At 39.3% G+C, this 20,723-nt stretch overlaps 1 protein-coding gene across 3 annotated transcripts in view; it reads right to left on the bottom strand.

Moving 5' to 3' along the window:
• Positions 1-19,988, bottom strand: part of CCDC68 (coiled-coil domain containing 68) — a 91,441-nt gene extending 71,453 nt beyond the window's left edge. Inside the window, exons 1-2 of one of the 3 annotated variants that reach the window (XM_072605997.1) lie at positions 19,823-19,988; positions 16,019-16,124 (exon numbers count right to left, since the gene is read on the bottom strand). The gene's annotated coding sequence lies outside the window, so the exon portion shown is untranslated. Of the gene's footprint in view, positions 1-8,959; positions 9,166-16,018; positions 16,125-19,822 lie in introns of all 3 variants that reach the window. The other 2 variants (XM_072605998.1, XM_072605996.1) reach the window with 2 other exon arrangements.
• Positions 19,989-20,723: the final 735 nt, after the last annotated feature.

The following is a 20,723-nucleotide window of genomic DNA, read 5'->3' as shown; positions in this document are numbered from 1 at the left end:
AAAAATAGATCTACTCAAAAGAGATAAGGAAGGAAACTATATCCTGCTAAAAGGCACCATAGACTATGAAGCAATATCAGTACTAAACATACATGCTTCAAGTGGTATAGCATCCAAATTCTTAGAGGAGAAGTTAAGGGAATTACAGGAAGAAATAGACAGCCAAACTATACTAGTGGGGGACATCACCCTCCCCCTCTCTGAACTTGATAAATCTAACCTTAAAATAAACAAGAAAGAAGTTAAGGAAGTGAATAAAACTCTGGATAAGGTAGATATGATAGATCTCTGGAGAAAATTGAATGAGGATAGAAAGGAATATGCCTTTTTCTCAGCTGTACATGGCACATATACAAAAACTGATCATGTACTAAGGCATTAAAAACCTCACAATCCAGTGCAGAAAGGCAGAGATAGTCAATGCATCCTTCTCAGATCATAATGCAATAAAAATTATACGTAATAAAAGGCCATGGAAAGATACAGCAAAAATTAATTGGAAACTAAATAATCTAATCCTAAAGAAGGAGTGGGTTAAACAACCAATCATAGAAACAATCAACAACTTCATTCAAGAGAATGACAATAACAAGACAATCTACCAAATCTTATGGGATATTGCAAAAGCAGTTCCTAAGAGAATTTTTATTTTATTTTAAAATAGAGAAAAAGGAGATCAATGGATTGGGCATGCAGCTGAAAAGCTAGGAAAAGAACAAATTGAAAATCCTCAAGTAAATACCAAATTAGAAACACTGAAAACCAAAGGAGAGATTAATAAAATTGAAATTAAGAAAACTATTGAACTAATAAATAAAACTAAGAGTTGGTTTTATGAAAAAAAACTAATAAAATTGACAAACCTTTGGTCAATTTGATTAAAAAAAGAAAGAAGAAAACCAAATTACCAATAACAAAAATGAAAGGAAGGAACTCATCTCCAATGAGGAGGAAATTAAAACAATAATTAGAAATTACTTTGCCCAACTTTATGCCCATAAATCCAACAATCTAAATGAGATGGATGAGTATTTTAAAAAATATAAATTGCCTAGATTAACAGAAGAAGAATTTGAATACTTAAATAATCCCATCTCAGAAAAAGAAATTGAACAAGCCATTAAAGAACTCCAGGGCTCAATGGATTTACAAGTAAATTCTATCAAACATTTAAAGAACAGTTAATTCCAACACTATATAGACTATTTGGGAAAATTGGGGAAGAAAAAGTCCTCCCAAATTCTTTTTATGATACAAATATGGTTTTGATACCTAAACCAGGAAGAGTCAAAACAGAGAAAGAAAATTATAGATCAATTTCTCTAGTGAATACAGATGCAAAAATTTTAAATAAGATTTTAGCAAAACAAATACAGCATCTTATCAAGAGAATAATACATTATGATCAGGTAGGATTCATACCAGGAATGCAGGGCTGGTTCAATATTAGGAAAACTGTTAGGATTATTGATCATGTCAACAACAAACCTATCAGAAACCACATGATTATCTCAATAGATGCAGAAAAAGCTTTTGACAAAATACAACACCCATTCCTATTAAAAACACTGGGGAGCATAGGAATAAAGGGAACTTTACATAAAATAATAAGCAGTATCTACCTAAAACCTTCAGCAAGCGTTATATGTAAGATAAGCTAGATGCACTTCCAATAAGATCAGGGGTGAAACAAGGATGTCCATTATCACCACTGTTATTCAATATGGTACTAGAAATGTTGTAGCAATTAGAGAAGATAAAGAAATTGAAGGAATTAGGATAGGCAAAGAAGAAACTAAGTTATAGCTCTTTGCAGATGATATGATGATATACTTAGAGAATTCCAGAGATTCAAGTAAAAAACTACTTGAAATAATAAACTACTTTGACAAAGTTGCAGGTTACACAAATCCTCTGCATTCCTATATATTAGTAACAAAGCCCAACGGCAAGAGATAGAAAGAGAAATCTCATTTAAAACTAGGGTAGACACTATAAAATATTTGGGAATTTACCTGCCAAAACAAACCCAGGGACTATATGAACATAATTACTATACACTTTTCCTCAATAAAGTCAGATCTAAGTAAGTGGTAAAACATCAGCTGCTCGTGGGTAGGCTGAGCCAATATAACAAAAATCATAACTCTACCTAAATTAATTTACTTATTTAGTGCCATACCAATCAAACTATCAGATAATTACTTTCTAGAGCTGGAAAAAATAGTATCAAAATTCATCTGGAAGAACAAAAGGTCCAGAATATCAAGGGGACTAATGAAAAGAAATGCTAAGGAAGGTGGCCTAGCACTACCAGATCTCAAATTGTATTATGAAACAACAATTATCAAAATCACTTGATACTGGCTAAGAAACACAAGGACAGACAAGTGGAATATGTTAGGTACTTAAGACACTGTAGGCAATGAATACAGCAATGTACTGTTTGATAAACCCAAGGACCCCAGTTTCTGGGATAAGAACTCACTGTTCGACAAAAATGGCTGGAAAAACTGGAGAACAGTGTGGCGGGAACTAGGCATAGACCAATGCCTGACACCATACACAAGAATAAAGTTCAAATGGGTACATGATCTAGGTATAAAGTTTGATACTATGAACAAATTAGTGGAGCAAGGAATAGTGTATTTATCAGATTTATGGAGAAGGGAAGAATTTTTGACTAAAGAAGAGAGAGAAAGCATTATGAAGTGCAAGATGAATAATTTTGATTACATTAAACTGAAAAGTTTTTGCACAACCAAACCCAATGCAACCAAGATTGGGAGGGATGCAGAAAACTAGGAAAGAATTTTTGCAACTAGTGTCTGTGATAAAGGCCTCATTTCTAAAATATATACAGAATTGAGTCAAATGTACAAGAATACAAATCATTCCCCAATTGATAAATGGTCAAAGGATATGAACAGGTAGTTTTCTGAGGAAAAAATTAAAGATATCTACAGTCTTATGAAAAAATGCTCTAAATCACTATTGATTAGAGAGATGCAAATCAAGATAACTGTGGTATCACATAATACCTATCAGACTGGCTAACATGACAGAACAGGAAGATGATAAATGTTGGAGAGGATGTGGGAGAGTTGGAACACTAATTCATAATTGGTGGAACTATGGGCTGATCCAACCTTTCTGGAGAGAAATTTGGAACTATGTCCAAAGGGCTACAAATATATGCATACCCTTTAATCCAGCAATACTGCTTCTAGGACTGTATCCCCAAGAGGTCATAAAAATGGGAAAGGGTCCCCCATGTACAAAAATATTTATAGCAGCACTCTTTGTGGTATCCAAAAACTGGAAATGAAGGGGATGCCCATCAATTGGGGAATGGCTGAATAAATTGTGGTATATGAATATAATAAAATACTATTGTGCCATAAGAAATGATGAACAGGAAGACTTCAGAGAGGCCTGGAAAGACTTATATAATCTGATGCTGAGTGAAAGGAGCAGAACCAGGAGAACTTTGTGCACAGCAATGACCACAGTGTGCAAGTTTTTTGTGGTAGACTTGGAACTTCATTGCAATGCAAGGACTTAAAAAAAAAATTCCCAATGGTCTTTTAAGGCAAAATGCCTTCCACATCCAGAGAAAGAACTATGGAATTCAATCGCAGAATGTGGCAGATAATTTTCTTTTGCATTATGTTTTGGTTTGTTATATGGTTTCTCCCATTCATTTTAACTCTTCTACACAACATGACTATAGTGAAAATGTATTTAATAGGACTGTATGTGTAGAACCTATATAACATTGTATGCTGTCTCGAGGAGGGAGGGGGGAGGTGGAGGGAGGAAGGGAAAAAAATTCTAAGTTATATGGTAGTGATTGTAGAACACTGAAAATAAATAAAATTAATATTAAAAAAAGATCTTTTTGAGTCCTAAATCTATGATTCTTAATACCTATAGAGTAGTTTACTCTCCATTTCATTATATTGCATATACCTTTAAAAAAAACAGGCAAACTATAAATTTGGATGCATATTTCATTCTCACATTATGTTACAGAAATAGAGAGTCTAAATTACTTCATCTGTAACAATTTCCTTTGTTGTGGGTTTTGGTGATACCAGTGATTTCACTGTTATAGGGAACTTCCAGTGAAGAAACTCCCACTACCAATGCATATTAGCACCAGCTCAAAAAATTAAAGTTGAGGAAACTGAGGCAATCAGAAATCAAGTAACTTGCCCAGGGTTACCCAGCCCTCATGTGTCAGAGGCAGAATTGAACTCAGGCCTTTCTGACTCTGAGGTTCTGTACGCCATGATAGTGTGCCATGATACCATTCACCTAGAAGAACAGTAATTTTCAATTTACCCAGTGATGGAAATACAACTTTAAATGTACCCTGATCAAATGAGGACATTAAATATATGGTTCCATAGTGTGTCCCAAATGTTACTCTACCTTGTAAAACTACATTCCCCTTCCTCCAAAGCAACATCACAGGCAGGGCCAAGCAAGTGACTAACCACCTTGTATTTAGGACCTCTCTCTCCTTCTTCACCTTCTTCACCTTCACCTTCTTCACCTTTCTCTCCTTCTTCTATCAATACACACACACATGACTAATCTAGAGGTGAAGCAAGGGATTTCCAAGTCAGGGTTGGGTTCCTTTCAAATGACTAACAGATAAACCTGTGACCATTTCCTCTCTGGTTCGAATTTTACAAGATGCATCATTGCCTAAAGCAGTCTTTTTTTTTTTTTTTTTTACTCTTGCCAAAGAGACTGTTTTATGGAGAACTCACACAGGACAAGCATTCACATGATGGTCAGAACAAGTGATACAAGACACTCAGGATCTCTCTTAAGAATTTTGGAATTGATAGTGTGGTATGGGAGACACTGGCACAGGACTGCTCAGCATGGCGTGCTCACATCAGAGAAGGTGCTATGCTCTATGAGCAAATCAGAATTGAAACAGCTCAGAGAAAACACAGGATGTGCAAATTTAGAGAATCCACCCCACATGTTCACACAGACTATTTGTGTCTGACCTGTGGTAGAGCATGTTTTGCTCTTACTGGTCTGATAAGCCACAATTGGACATATTGAAACTTGACTCTAGCATAGTGATGTCATTTGAGTCCTCTTCTAGAACAAAGAGCAACTAAACACTGCAATTCTCATTTGGAAAGGAGTAAAAATTCCAATTAATTTATTATGAATATGCTACAACTGTTACAGTTTCAGGATTGCTTCATATATTTCATATATAATACATATTTAGGGTTATTTCATATATGTTTCCGTTATTTGGCATTTGATTAGAAGATATTTTTTATTTGAAAACAGAGGGCTTGATATTCATCAAACAGGTTTCAGTGGAAATGCAGGTTCTTCAGAATACAAAGTAGGGTGGGGCACAGTAAACACATGAGGGTATAAGGTGCCACAAGGCACACATACCCTTAATTGCATGTATGCTCTTAGTCTCTGCAGACAATAAAATACTGCTATTAGAACAGACTTTGATAAAGGCATAGGAGGCATTCTCATCAAATTTGCATATGGCACAAAACTATAAGGAATAGAAAACATACCAGATGACAGTATAAGAATAAAAAAGAATCTTGAAAGCCTAGAGCCCTGGGCTGAATCTAACCGTGTGATAGGGATAAAAGAGGGATGCAATATAAAGTCTTACATTGTATATAAAAAAATCAATTTCACAAGTAAAGACATGTGGGATATGGTCACACAGAAATTGTTTTAAAAAAGATCTGGGGGTTTGAGTGGGCTTCAAGCTCAATAGTAGTGAGAAATGTGATGTGACAGATAAAAAAGCTAATTTGATATTGGGCTGCTTCCAGAAATGAGGGCGACTATTGTAATGTGCTCTCATCAAATTTCATCTGAAAATTATGTTCAGCTCTGGGCTCCATGGTATCAAGAAGGATACTGAAAAACTGGAGAATATTCAGAACAGGGCAGGTGGTAGACTATAAGTTCCTTGAGGAACTTGCCTCTTTTTGTATCCCCAGCCTTACCATACACATGGCACATAGTAGGTACTTAATAAATGTTTATTGATTGAAGGGCGTTGTGTTCATGTCATATGAAAAATGATTGAAAGAAATGGGGATAATCAGCCTGGAGAAGAGAATTTGGAGTACAGGGAAGCCATCCATGACAGCTGTTTTCAAGCACGTGAAAGGCTGTCATGTAGAAGAGGAATTTGATTTGTTCTGTATGAGTATGAGTAGAAGATGCAAAGGAGGCCAATTTTGACTTGAAGCCAGCAAAAAATATCCTAAAAATTTGCTGTTATTCTTCAGTCGTGTCCAACTCTTTGTGTCCCCTGTTTGGAGTTTTCTTGCCAAAGATACTGGAGTATGCCGTTTCCTTCTTCAGTTCATTTTACAGATGAGGAAACTGAGACAAAGAGTGAAGTGACTTGCTCAGCATCACACGACTAGTAGGTATCTGGGGCCATATATGAACTCAGGTCCTTCTGACACCAGGCCCTCTATCTACTGTGCTACCTACCTGCCACCAAATTAGAGCTGTCCAAAAGTGTAATGGGCTGCCTCGAGATGCATGTTTCCTTTAAGTGGAGGTCTTCTCAAAGAGAATGGATGACCACCTGGGGGGATATGTTATAGAGAAGATTCTTTGTCTATAGGTTGGACAGGACTGCTAAGGGTCCTCATGTTCTGTGATTCTGTGAATGCCTCTCTATGCAATATGACTTTTATAAAATCGTTCTCAATATTAATGACAACTAGCATTAATATGGAAAGGTGTATGTTTTCTTTTGGAAGACAGCTAATATGGAAATGCTTTGCATGACTTCACATGCATAACTTATATCACATTTCTGGCCTTCTCAATGGGTGGGGAGAGTAGGAGGAAGGGACAGAATTCAAAAACCAAAATTTTCAAAAAATGAAAAGTTAAAAATAATTTTTTTTGAAAAGAAAGATGGTAGGAGTTAGCATTGATATAGCACTTTAAGGTTTGCAAAGAGCTTCCCAAATGTCTCATTTGATCTTCACAACATGGTGGGGAGGTGCTATTATTATCATAATTTCTATTTTACGAATTTAGAAACTGAAGCTGTGAGAGGAGACATGACTTGCCCAGGACCAGGTAGCTAGCAAGTGCCTGTAGCAAGATCTGAACACGTCTTCCTGATTCCAGACCCAGCACTCTTATCTACAGCAACTCTTAGCAGCCTCCCAATCCTGTACTTTTTAAAATTGTTTCTGACCTTGGAAACTGCTCCACAGGACAAAATTGGGAAACATATGTGATCAAATCAAACAGAAAAAGTAGGAATATAAGAACTGATGCATGAAACTGATTAAAGTCTCTTCAAACTCCTATGAAAGCTCATCTTTTGCCAAATATAAAATTCCTACCTGCTCCCTCAGTTATGTATGTATGGCACAATGGTGACATCCAGTGTAAGTTGGATTCATCTCACGTGGGCTGATGAAATTTAACTTAAGACATGCATGAGGTAGTTCCTGTCTTGGCTTTCTCCCCCTACTTGAATTATAAATTATGCTTTTATTTTTTAATCAAAGCTGTAATTTTATTGGGTAAGGAAACTCCCTGTGAGAAAACTCCTCACTCTTCCTTCAGAGAATGAACTTTGCAGTTTATGATATTAGCCCTTCCTGGGGCACTGAGAGGTTGGGTGACTAACCCAGCACAAAGCCGCCTGTATGAATCAGAAAGAAGCACAGCTCGGACACAAGTCTTCCTAACTCAGAGGCCACAATGCCTACTGCCATGTACTAAAAGGTTTTGTTTCTTTCTGCTGTTTCCACCATTGTTTGAATTGCAGTACAATAAATCATTTCTACCTGAACTTCTGGTATGAACTGGATTTTTTTCCAAAAGGCTGAAGGAGATGTTTAAAGATTTTACACAAATGAAAGTTTAACTATCTTGGGTTTATTCTGTTGTGCAGCATCATGGTTCATTGTGACCTAAAATATAAGATTGAACCTTTGAAAACCAAAAAAGGCAGAAACTGACAATACGCAGGAGCAGGATGGGTAAAGATGGGTATCAGAAATGGATGCAAACAGCAGGAGCCAACTCCCCGTTGGTTTTCATTGCCTGTGGCCATGAATAAACTTTGACAAATAATAAGCTCTAAATGATTTGAACCCAAAATAGCTCAGTGCTCGAGGCTGTCAATGACACGAAGCCTGGAAGCTCAGTTCCCATACTTAATCCTTGGAGAACCTGAATCAGTGTTCTGCCCTGTCGATGTAAATCACTGGCTTAGTTCAGTAATGAAACAGCAGTAGCAATGGGTTCAGTGGGAAGTGCACGCGCGCGCACACACACACACACACACCCTCAATGAGCACCTTATTTCTAGGAGCAAATATAAAACACTCTAGCATTTAATATATTTTTAACCTGTCTCCTGTACATGTTTCCAGCCTTAATTGTCTCCATCTACTGCATCTATAGCAATGGGCAGTTCCTCAAACATATGACTCCATCTCTTAGTTCTGTGCTTAGAATTCTCCACCTGCCAGACTCAGCTCAGCTCCCGCCCACTCCAGAAAGCTACTCCCAGACCCCCAGCTTTTCCAATTCATTCCCTCTCAAAATGCTTTTCATCTAACTCTTTTTGTAGCATGTATCTATCTAGCTGCTTACCAGCTGTCCCTCCCGTTAGAATGGGAGAGCTAGGGACTGGTTGTCTTACATTTCTTTGTAACCCTAGAACTAAAGACATTACCTGGTACATAGAAAATGCTTTAATAAATGCCTGTTGACTTGACTGTGTGACCTTGGGCAACTCACTTAAGCTATATGGCTCTCATTTCCTCATCGGTAAAATGAAAATGTTGCCCCTTTTAAGTATAGATCTACTTTACTCTAATAGTAACCCAGATTTGAACAGCCCTATGGCCAGGGGTGGGTAGCTGGGTGCCCCAATGGATAGAGCACTAACCTTGGACTCAGGAGAATCCCTGGGTTCAAACATGGCCTCAGATACTTATCAGCAAGTCACTGGACCTGGAGTCAGGAAGACCTGAGTTGAAATCCAGCTTCAGGCACTTTCTGTGTGACCCTGAGTAAGTCACTTAACCCCGTTTGCCACAGTTTTCTCATCTATAAATGAGCTGGAGAAGGAAATGGCAGACCACTCTAGTATCTCTGCAAAGAAAACCCAAATGACGTCACAAAAAGTCAGACACTACTGAACACTTGAACAACAAGAACAAAATACTTATTAAGGCAAGAAAGCATTCATACATATTAGAGGGATTTTCTAATGAATTTTCTAAGGAACCCTGAGGTAGCTAGAAAACCAACTTTCTTATTCTGCAAGCATTCCAGTTACCTAAGATATTACTTTACTTTCCCCTTGAGGCTTATGTTGAGAAAATCATTTTTACAATACAATATGTTACATAAGAAGCAGCAAGATGTAAAGGACAGAAAAGTGCATGAGGAATCCAGAAGACCTATCTGGTTCAAATCCTAGCTCTGCCATGGATGGGCTGTGTGACCCTGGGTAAGTTACTTGACCTTTTTCAGGCTAGGCAACTCTGTAAAGCTAACAGTTAAAGAGAAGGTACATTATAACCTGCATTATTTAGGGCCTATTCTGCCTTCTGACCTGCCTCACTGATACAAGAAATTCCAAAATATGAAATAACAATAACTAATATTACTATATCTCTTGAAAGTTTGCAAAACACTTTAGAAATAACTTGTTTGACCTTCCCACCCTTGAAGCAGAGGCAGGTTAAGTGAATTTTGTCAAGAGTCATATGTCTACATCCTGTTTGAGCAGAATTTGAACTCAGGACTTTCTAACTCCAAGTACAACACTCTCTCCACTGCACCCCCATCAGCCAAAATACCTGAAGAATGTTAACCTTTTCAGACGGGAAACTGAATTAGAGTTAAGATATAAAAAATTCAAGTCATGAACAAATGTTGACACCTTTGCTCTCTGTATGAGCTCATGACCACCAGTGTCGGGTCAAATTTTTCAGAAGCCCAATCAAGGCCATAAAGAACAAGTTCCTATTGGGAGAGGGGAGGGAAAGAGTCTGAAGTGTTTCTCTACTTCCTTTCTCCTTCCATTTTTCATTCCACCAATTACCATGCTTTAAAAAAAAAAAAAAAGCCAAGAACACCAGAAAACATCTTGCTTCCCTCCAAATCACCACCCTGGAGCCCCTGAAAAACCTAGGGTTACTGCCCCAACATGCCTCAGAATTAAGACTTTTCCTGTACTGCAAAGCACAGCTAGGAAACCAGATGTGGAACTGCCATGCCCTCACCCCAATCTGGACCCAATACTTGAGCCCATAGCAACCCCCTCTGCCTCCAGCTCAGGAAAGAGAATCTTCCAATTGGCGTCATTTGGCCTTTTGGTCGGGTGTCCATTTTCTCCTTCCTCCACTGGAGTGTGGCTGCCAATTTAGCTTTTGTCACTAAAGTAAGATTTAAAACAAGCTTGAAAAACTGATCAGGCCTTAATATTAAATTCCTAGAACTCACACGAATAGCCCTCATTGCGTTTCCCTAATTAACTTTGGTTGAAGGAGTTTCCCTACTCCAGTGAATCAAAGAACTGGGCCTAAAACAAAACAAACAAGCAAACCCTACCACTTATATACAAGCCATCCTTTTTATTCTTATTTTAGCTTCCTTAATACAAGGCTCTCCACAGAGGATCAATAATGTTCTTGATAAATGGTGAATAACTCAGGGGATACTCAGAAAGAATTTTTTTTCAACACATAAGTATACATTATACTTACAAGGGAAAAAAAGTCAAGTCTAAGAAAAAAAGGAGTAGCCTGAGGAAGTAAGTGTTGAGGAATGCCAGTGATAAAATGAAAAGCAGTGGCTAAGCTCCAATTCAAATAAGTTGAGCCTGTAAAATACCCAGAGTTCTTCCTGGAATGGAGAAGTGAAGCTCGCCTCAATCATGCTATGTCTCAAAGCAATGAAGGAGGAGCTGACCCATTCAATCGGTAGGACATTTTATAATTATAAAGAAGTCGGACATCAGTAACTGTACCAGAGGTCAGATGTTCTATTTACCATTTCTAATGTTTACTTTTCTGGGTTACTTCTTGTTTTTGTTTTGGTTTGGTTTTTTTGAGTGGTAAATGGTTAATATCATGGTACCTGAAACAGGAAGGGAAACCAAATAAAAGCATGGCAAAATGCCTCAAAATCAGCCCAAGACAGATATAAAATGGAAGCAAGAAAATGCACCATACTCAGAGTAAGAGGACCTGAGTTCCAATCCCAGTTCTGCAAGTAATTAAAAGTTCTCTGAAACTTAGTATTCTTACCTATAAAATGAGGGAGATGGGTTTACATGATCACTAAGGTCTCCTGTAGTTATAATAATAGGTAATACATACAAAGGGCTTGCTATGTGCAGGCACATGCTAGGTGCCTTATTGTTATTATCTTATTTGATACATGAACCCTGAGAGGTAGGTACTATTATTCTCCCCATTTTACAGCTGCAGAAACTGAGGCAGAGGTTAAGTGACTTGACCAAGATCACACAGTTAGTATCTGAGGCCACATCTGAACTCAGATCTTCCTGACTCCAGGCCCAGACTCTATCCACTGCACCAGCTGGCTGCCCAGTTTATGTCTAGACTTCCACAAAGAAGGGAAATAACAGGAAATATAGAGAATTTCTACCCCAAGCTCATAACATATGAAGATAAGCTCCTTTCTTTTCTAAGCGTGCCTCCATCTCTCCCAGGGTCATGTATGGTCCTTTAGATCAGAGGTGTCAAACACAAAGCCATATAAGATGACCAACAGTACCAGGTGTGTGGAAACAAGATTAAGATCTAATTTGGAAACATCTGACAAAATAAAAGTATAATAAAATATATTACATTTTAAAATTAAGTCAATATGCTGTCAGCATCCTTACTTCTGGTTTAGTGGCCCCCATTTCTATTGGAGTGGACACCTGTGGTGAAAACCACACATTTATGTTATTTCTGTTCTATTGAATTTTTATTCACTTTGTCAAATATTCCTAATGACATTTTAATCTGATTCCCCCACAGCATTCATGTTTCACATTTCTGCCCTAGACTTACAGTCCTACTGAAGGAACTGTACTGATTTGTAGTTTTTGATAATTGATCCTTTAACAGTTCATTGATTTTTGTCCTGTAACTGCCTAAGAAGTCATGATTCTTTGCCTCGGAACTTTGTCTCTGAATTCTGTTGACCTGTAATGAGTTAAGTTTAGAAATCTAGTTCTTCTACTCATCACTATTCTATTTCTACCTCACAGAACTCTGTTATGCTTAAGGGATGCAGGTGGACACCAGGGAGTTTGGTCCGCTACCAGATGCACGTGGACTCAAACAATTACCATTTCTTAGTTACAGGAGTTCAGTTCTCCCTCTGAGTTAGTTAAAAGAAAACTTGTTACCCCTCATACTTCCAGCTGCTGGAAAATTCCATAATATACATTTTCTACCTTTGAAGGCCTACACACTGACCTGGTACATTTCCACAAGATATACTGCCCATTCTTGCCTGTCCTTGTTCACTTAAGGAGGGTCTTATCTCCCTAACAAACCCTTTTAGGTGCCAGGGATTCTGCTAACTCAGTTCTACTAACAAGGTCTGCAAGATGCTGATGGGGCCAATAAAACAATGAACATTACTTAATTGTCAGAGAAGGGTGGTCAGTAACTTCACCTGGGGATACTTGTCCACTTTTAAAAAAATAACCAATCATGCTGTCCCTACCCCCACAATGCAGTCTACTCTGTAACGAACCGAACTGTCTTCCCCATCTATGCAACTCTGTATTCCCCAAAACTATATTAAGGCTAGTGAACCCTACCTTAGGATCTTTGGTCATTGAGAGAGATTACTGACCCAATTTAATGGTTATTACTAGCCTAACTGATAAATTGATCATGTTCAGACCACTGTCTCTCAGTTTACCTTAATTTTCTAAAGTAACATAATTATAGAATTGACCTCTATAGACACATATAGATACACAGACAGAAAGCAGGACAGATGTCAATCAATTCCCCGACCTTGCACAGTTCACAACCTTACTGGCAATGAGCAAGGTCCAGGTTTGCTCAATGATATCATGATTCTACCCTTTATTATTCTGTGGTGCTAGATCCTGAACGGTCTAGGAAATCATTGTTGTCCAGAAGTTCATGGGTCCTGGAGCCCTCTCAGCTCCCTTGTCACTGCTACCAACTCCTGTTCAAGAGATCCATGCTGAGTCTAGGAACTGTTTCTGCTACCAGCTCTGAGATCAGGTGTTTCCCTCCTTGCCTGGGGCCATGTGGCTCCTTGATATACCTGTTTTCCCAGGAAAGTCATGTGTTAAAGGATCAGGGTTTCCATGTTTCCTGTGATAAGGATTAATTTTTCCCTACAAGTCAACAAATTTATCAACTGGACCTAATTGGACCCTGCCTCCCTTGACTCAGTTTCCTGTTCTGCTAAGGGTTTAAAAAGTCCCAGCAATATGGAGTCAAGGCCACTCTAATTTACTGAATGTCTGAAGACTGAACAAGTCACCATACCTTGCTTGCCCTGATGACCAGATGTGAGAAGTGGGTGAAGGGCACATCTATAGAATGTAAGTGCTATTATATACTTCTTGCACATCCTTGCTGTATTAGGGCAAAGTAAACCCCTATTTGTTAACTGTTCAATGATTTCAAGTTTCTCATTTTGTCTTGAATCAGAATTAACAGGGAGCTGGCTAAGTCTGCCCCCACAGCCTTTCCTCCAGGAAATTAGACTCAGTGTGTCAGTGTGTCCAACCTACTTTTTTGTATCATCTCTTTCATTCTATCTTGCTCCCCCTTTTAATGGCCTAACTGAAGCGTAGAGCCCCAAAATGGTTGAACTCAACCTAATATCCTTAATGTGTTGTCAGTGAGCCAGTGAGGACCAGATACAAGGCAAGTATATACCTTATCAAGCAGAGAGTAAGGCCAGAACAAGGCATCATTCTGTTAACAAGGGGTTAGCCTTGCCAAGAAAATCTACCAACTAGTTACAGAGACACAAGGAAGTATTATCCAGCAGCTTCTGGGCATATCCTCTATAATGAACCAATTCCTCCAGCATAAAAGGGTTAACAGTTATTCAAAATACATGATTTGCTGATGAAGCAAACAGAATAATTAGAAAGTCAGCTTGGGGGTAGCATTACAGAAAGAGGATCCTGCTAACCATACAAAAGATGAACCCACAGACCAGCAAGGTTTCTGTTATATCCTTTGGCATCATCGTCTCATCCATTTACCCATTCACCAACCATCTGTTAAACACCAGCTCTGTGCAAAGATCTGTGTTACACAGTGGAGGAGATAGAGGGATAGGGCTGAGGCAATGTAATTTCACTGATCCAGCGAACTCCTTAAAGAGGAAATTCTCTCCATCAATGCAGGTCAGTACCTTCTGTTCAACTTACAGTAGAAGGCTACCTACAGCAGAGGTCAATGGTGAGCTAAGAAAGTTTTTTTTTACTTTTTTAAATAAAGTTTTATTGTATTTGAAAACGAAAAAAAAAATTCTTAGCTTTCCAAGGGCAAGATTTGGCCCTGGGGTCACAGTTTGCTGACCCCTGATCTGAGAGATTGTGCCTTGCAATGCTCACAAAGCCAGTATAAGTCAGAAGCAGCAATAAAAATAACATCAGCTAGTATTTATATAGCACTATACACCAAGCACCATGTTACATGCTTTACAATTATTATCTCATCTGGTCCAAGTTCAGGGTACCCCTTAACAATCCTCATAATAATCTTGGGAGGTATGTGTTATTACCCTCATTTTATAGATGAAGAAATTGGGGCAAATAGAGGTTAAGTGACTTGCCCAAAGACACACAGCTACTAAGTATCTCGTAGCCAAATTTGAACTCAGGTCTTCCTGATTACAGACCCAGCACTCTATCCACCGTACCACCTAGCTGCCCAGATTTTCTATCCTATCCGCTATGTCTGGATATCCGAAAGACGCCTATTCATTGAATGGGTGTATCTCACTCAAAGTGAGAATGCTACAAGACCTTAGCCTAAAATGGCCAGAGTCTCACATGGCATCTGGGCCATCTCCAATCGTCCAGATGAGTATCAGGCCACTGGACCCAGATGGCTCTGGAGGAGAAAGTGAGGCTGGTGACCTTGCACAGCCCTCCCTCACTCAAATCAAAGTCAGGTGCAAGTCATGTCATCATCTTGATGTCACAGTCTTCTTCGAGAACAAAAGACAAAAAAACAATGAGAACAAAAGACAAAAAAACAATGAGAAGACAAATATGTGCATGTGTGTGTGTGTGTGTGTGTGTGTGTGTGTGTGTGTGTGTATTATGAATGCGTATAAAATCAGGGCAGCTAAGTCCTAAAACAGGTAGAGCACCAGGCCTGCAGTCATGAAGACTCATCTTCCTGAGTTCAAACTTGCCCTCAGACACTTACTAGCTGTGTGACCCTGGGCAAATCACTTAATCCTGTTTGCCTCAGTTTCCTCATCTGTAAAATGTGGAGAAGGAAATGGCAAACCATTACAGTATCTCTGCCAAAAAAACTCAAAATGAGGTCACGAAGTCAGACAAACTGAAACAAATGAACAACAAAATTTCTCTATGTACATAGGATAGAATGTACAACGTAAAGATATATAATATATCAAATTCTATGTTTCTATTATGGCTTTACAGAAAGGACAAACTTATGGAAACTAATGATGTTACAGGGAAAAGTAACATTAAAAAATAAAGCAGGATAAGTGGCTACCCTGGCTAAGCTTTATAAAACTGCCTGACAAACCAGAAAGCATTATCTAAATGTTAGCTAGTTATTGCTATATCTGGCTGCTGGGGAAATAAAGATTACTAAAACACTATCCCTTCCTTTATGTAGTTTATAATAATCTGTAATCTGGTAAAAACTGAAATATTCTGATATTCAGGTTACATCATCTGTACAAGTTTTTACAATATCCCACTTACCAAGCATATATATGATGAAATCTACATCTTTCTTCTTCCTTCCTGAGAAGTGCTTTTTTAAGGCATCCAAAGTAGCATCTCAAGACACCAAGATGCTAAGGAAGAGCTGAGACAAAAAGATCAAACTTTTCTTTGGCAATAGGCAAATGTCAATGAATAGTCTATACCCAAAGAATGTATAATCTATATCCCAAAGCAGTCTGTTCCTATTACCAACTTGAGGGTCTTTCCATAGCTCCTGCAAGACTCCCAAAATCCTTTATTGCCTAGCCCCACTGTGACCTTACTTTGCTCACAAATGCTCTCTGGTTCAGGCAGGCCCATCTTTACAATCCTATGAATATGCCATGTGCCCAGTCATACTGTCTTCCTTTACTGGAAGGTCTCCCTTTTCTATTAATCCAGATTCTGGCCATCCACCAACTTAGTGTCTAGCTCTGGCTTCAAGGCCAGCTATCAAAAGATACAAATATATATAAATATATGTGTGGGTGACACATGCATATACATATATATATGTATATGCATGTATAAAATTGTCCTTTCCCTCAAAAAGCTTTAGATTCACTTCAGGAAACAAGACATAGTATCAAACAATACTAGATTTATCAATACATAGCCATCTATGATTGAGTACCAGCTGATTTTCTTCATATGTAAAATGGTGATAATACCTGCAGTTGCTAACCCACAAACAGATGTAAGGATCAGATGGGATTTGTGTAAGGCATTTTGAAAACTTTAAAGTGAAATGTAAGATACCAGTTATTAAGAATAGTGACGAGGCCCAACTAAGGCTACTTCTATAGGCCCTAGTCACTTCTGAATTATGGATCCTTTGGTGAATGCGTCACTTTTTTTTCAGATAAAAGAATTTTATATCACCCTAAGTAACACTCATATGGTCAAAAATGTTTTCATAAGCATTTTAATTTTTATAGGTCTTAAGCACAGTGACTGGCCCTGGTAGTGCACATCTGAGTACAGGCTCTCCCAAGCATGGCTCAACTTTCGGAATACCACTGTCACCAATACCCCGCATACAACAGAGCACACCCCTCTCACGTAATCAGCCAGTCCCTCGAGTATCTGTCTCAAACAAAGCCCTCCCACAAACCACCTCAGTCATACAGAAGAAGGATTATATTTGTTCTTTTTAGATCCCTCAGGGCAGAAGTGAGAATAATGGGTAGACTTTGCAGAGAGACAGAATTAGACTCCAGGTAAGGAAAGGCTTACTAATAATCAATGTTACCCCACAGTGGAATGAACAGTAAAAGGAGATGGTGAATTCACCTTCAGTGGAAATTCTCAGGTAGAAGTTGGGTGTCAGAATTCTGCAAAGATTAAATAACTCTCATTCATGAAACTCTATATTACTATTATGGCTTTATAGAAATGATTAACTTATGGAAACTAATGATTTTAGTGAAAAATAACATTAGAAATAAAACAGGATAAGTGGCTAGCTTGGCTAAATATTTTAAAACCTTAGCACACCGCTAATCATAGTATAAGCCATCTGATTAACTGGGTAACTTAGCTCTTAATTAATTGGGCAACGGATATCTCTCAGAATCTCAATTCCCTTATATGAAAAATGAAAGGGTTGGATGCAATCAAGAGTTCTAAAGTTAGGGTTCCCAGATTGATTTCAGGGGGTTCATGGGCTTATTTTAATACAATTAGTTTTGTTTGTAATTTTATGTATTTTACTTTATGCATTTAAAAATATTCCTCTGAGAAAGGGTCAATAGGCTTCAGGACACTGCCAAAGGCAGTCTGTGACATCAAAAAAGGTTAAGAACCCCTGGATTTCATTCCTAACATTCCACGATCTTAAGAAGATAGTGTAGAGTGCACTGTAGGCCAATCAACCACTGTTAATCAATTAGGCGAATATCAGCCTCTGTGGGCTTCAGTTCCCACATCTGTGGTTTGGGCCTTAGAAATCTTTAAGGTCCCTTTCAAATCTAACATTCTATGACTATGATTCGTAATCATAAATAAAACCCAAGTAGGCTCTGCATTTTAAAAAGAGAGTGTTTACATTTTGATCAGGAGGTCATTGATACTTTGATGTTAATACCCTCCCACCCCCAGCCTAGAATTAGAATGTTATTAACATAATGCTTTACTTCTTTCCTTGATAAATGTCCCTTTACAGGAGGGAAACCAGGGCACTTCCTATTTCTGCCTATTCCTAAGGGTAGTGGCTTTTCTTCAGTAGCTATTAAAACAAAATTTGTTCTCAAATCCTGTACAGAAAAAAAAAGCAGCCAAATGACAGCATCACCAGTTGTGTCTGCCAATGCCAAGGCACCCGAGACACCAGAAGAGCTCAGATTTCTGGAAACTGTGACTTACACAAAGGTGAATTTTTAATCTCATTAGACAGAAGCAAAACAAGAGAGATCACTGTGGTCCCCTTCCCTCCTCTAGCTAATGAATGATTTCCTTTTCTATTTCGTCACTCCTCTTGTAGCTTAGATTTAAACAATAAGGAATTGAAAGGACGTCAAAGCAAGCAAGACACATTTTTCTTACACTGACTTAATTTTTAAAAAATCCTTACAGCTCAGTGGCATATTATATTGAAGCTGATGCTGGCTTGCATCTTCTTGTCTACTGAGTTTTTTTTCCCACCAAAGGGGATAGAAGAAGCAAAATTAATTTCACTGTCATACCTAAAGCACTCTCCACTGGCCTGCTGTGTCTCTTCTACTCTTTCCAGGAAAAATGATCCTTCTTTGCAAATCACCTTATGATACTTCTACTGGAGCAGAAACGGCACGTATTAAATGACAAACCGCCCTTTTGCTTCTCTTACCTCTCTCTGAAGGCTGAGGAGCTAATACATACCGAACCATTCATTCATTTTTCTTCCTAAAAACACTGAGAGCCCCCAAATGCCCAACCGGCACCCCAATTCCCATCACAAACAAACCGTGGAGAATAGGGGATGGATGATAGAGAGGCAAAACCTCTGCAGTCATAATGCATAGACTTTGCAGAGAGACAATGTAAGCTCCAGGTAAGAAAGGGCTTGCTACAGTTACCCCACAGTGAACTGGGATGTAAAAGACGACGGTGAATTCCCCTTCGGTGGAAACTCTAAAGTAGAAGTTGTCTTCGGAATTCTGCAGAGAAAATTCCTACTTAGATTAAATGCTCCCCCATCCGTGAAACTCTACGTTCCTACTATGGGTATGTAGAAAGTTCTAATTTAGAGGAACTAATGATGAGCATACCACATGAGCATACTCTCAGTATGGATTAGAGCTATATAAGTCATCAATAAATCACAAAGAAAATGAAACATCCGTGAGACCAAGTCACACAACACCACAATCAAGCAACAAGTTGGGAAAAATCAACCTCTCCCAACCCAGGGCAGGAAAGTTCATAAGATCACCCAGACCTGAGGTGCAAGGGCCCTCAGAGGTCCATCGCCAATACCCCTTACTCATTTTACAGATGAGCAAAGAGAAGCCCAGCGCTATAAAGCATCTTGTGCAGGGTCGCACTGCGAGGGAGGGGCAGGGGTGCGATTCGAGGACCCCTTTGGGGATCCTGTGCGCTCTTCCTCCTGCCCTGAGAGTCCCAGAACAGCGCGAGGTTAAGGATGGAGAGGAAACTGACCACAGAGGAAACTGACCACCCCCCGCGACCCAGTCTAGGGAAGCGGCTCCACCGAGGCCCGCGGGGCCAGGAGGGGAAACTGCGCTGGGGGGGTCCCCGCCCCCAGGCACCTGGCGGAACCCAGAAAGATGTAGCCCCACCCTCCCTCCTGGCCCAGGCTACCTCGGGCTCCCGGTAGCTGGGGGCAGGGAATGCCCCGGTCAGGGGGCTCCAAGCGAGCACAGTCCGGGGTCCTCCTCCCGCTCCGACCCTTCCCGGGAGCTTTGGAGTCTCAGCTGCCCAGGGGAGGGGCATCCCGCTGGGCGCCTACTGGGTTCATGCTCCGCCCTGGAGGGGGTGCGGCCGGGGACAGAGTCCGGCGTCCGCCCAGGCGTGGGCTCCTTGGAGCGGCGTCCCCTGGGACCTGCCTGGGCTCTCTCCCTAGCACTTCCTCTCCTCCCGAGCCCTTGTGTATTCTGGGCTTTCCCTCCTCATCTCAGCTAAAAACTCCAGCCACCCACTAAGGACGGCCCGACACTTGAAGGTTCTGTCACCTTCCCACCCTCCTTTAAGAATACGAATCCATATTCAAACATAAGGAAATTTATTGTGCTTAATTCCAACTTCCCCACCGAATAGGAGAGCAGGAAGGGCTGGTACGATTCACAGAATCCAGGAATCCAGACCCTTCTACTTTTTTTTTTTCCAGAGAAAGTAACCGAAGCCCATTTCAAGGTCAGGCAAGGTTAGAGGCACAGCCAAAATGATCGTTCTGTTAACACAGAAGTTGTTTGGAATGCCATTAGATGATAACATACATTCAGGGACCAGTAACATAAATAAAAATTGACTTTTTAAAGAAAGTTTCACGGTAGTTATGTATTCCTCTTTAATAGCAATCGTAATTATGAAGTAGTTGTGCAGATTGTAGAAAGATAAATCATGCTCTTCAGCAAGCATGTGGTATTCCAAAGGAACCTGATAGGGCAGATCTTTTATCATTCTAACTTCCTTGTCCAGATTTTTGCTTTTTTTAAAAAAAACAAAACTGTCTTATAAACTTAGATTTCCTTTTTCTGTACTT

Source organism: Notamacropus eugenii, chromosome 4, assembly GCF_028372415.1.
Source record: "Notamacropus eugenii isolate mMacEug1 chromosome 4, mMacEug1.pri_v2, whole genome shotgun sequence".
NCBI classification, from domain to species: Eukaryota; Metazoa; Chordata; class Mammalia; order Diprotodontia; family Macropodidae; genus Notamacropus; species Notamacropus eugenii.
Note: the sequence above shows the minus strand (reverse complement) of the source record. Positions and strands in the feature narration are given on the sequence as shown.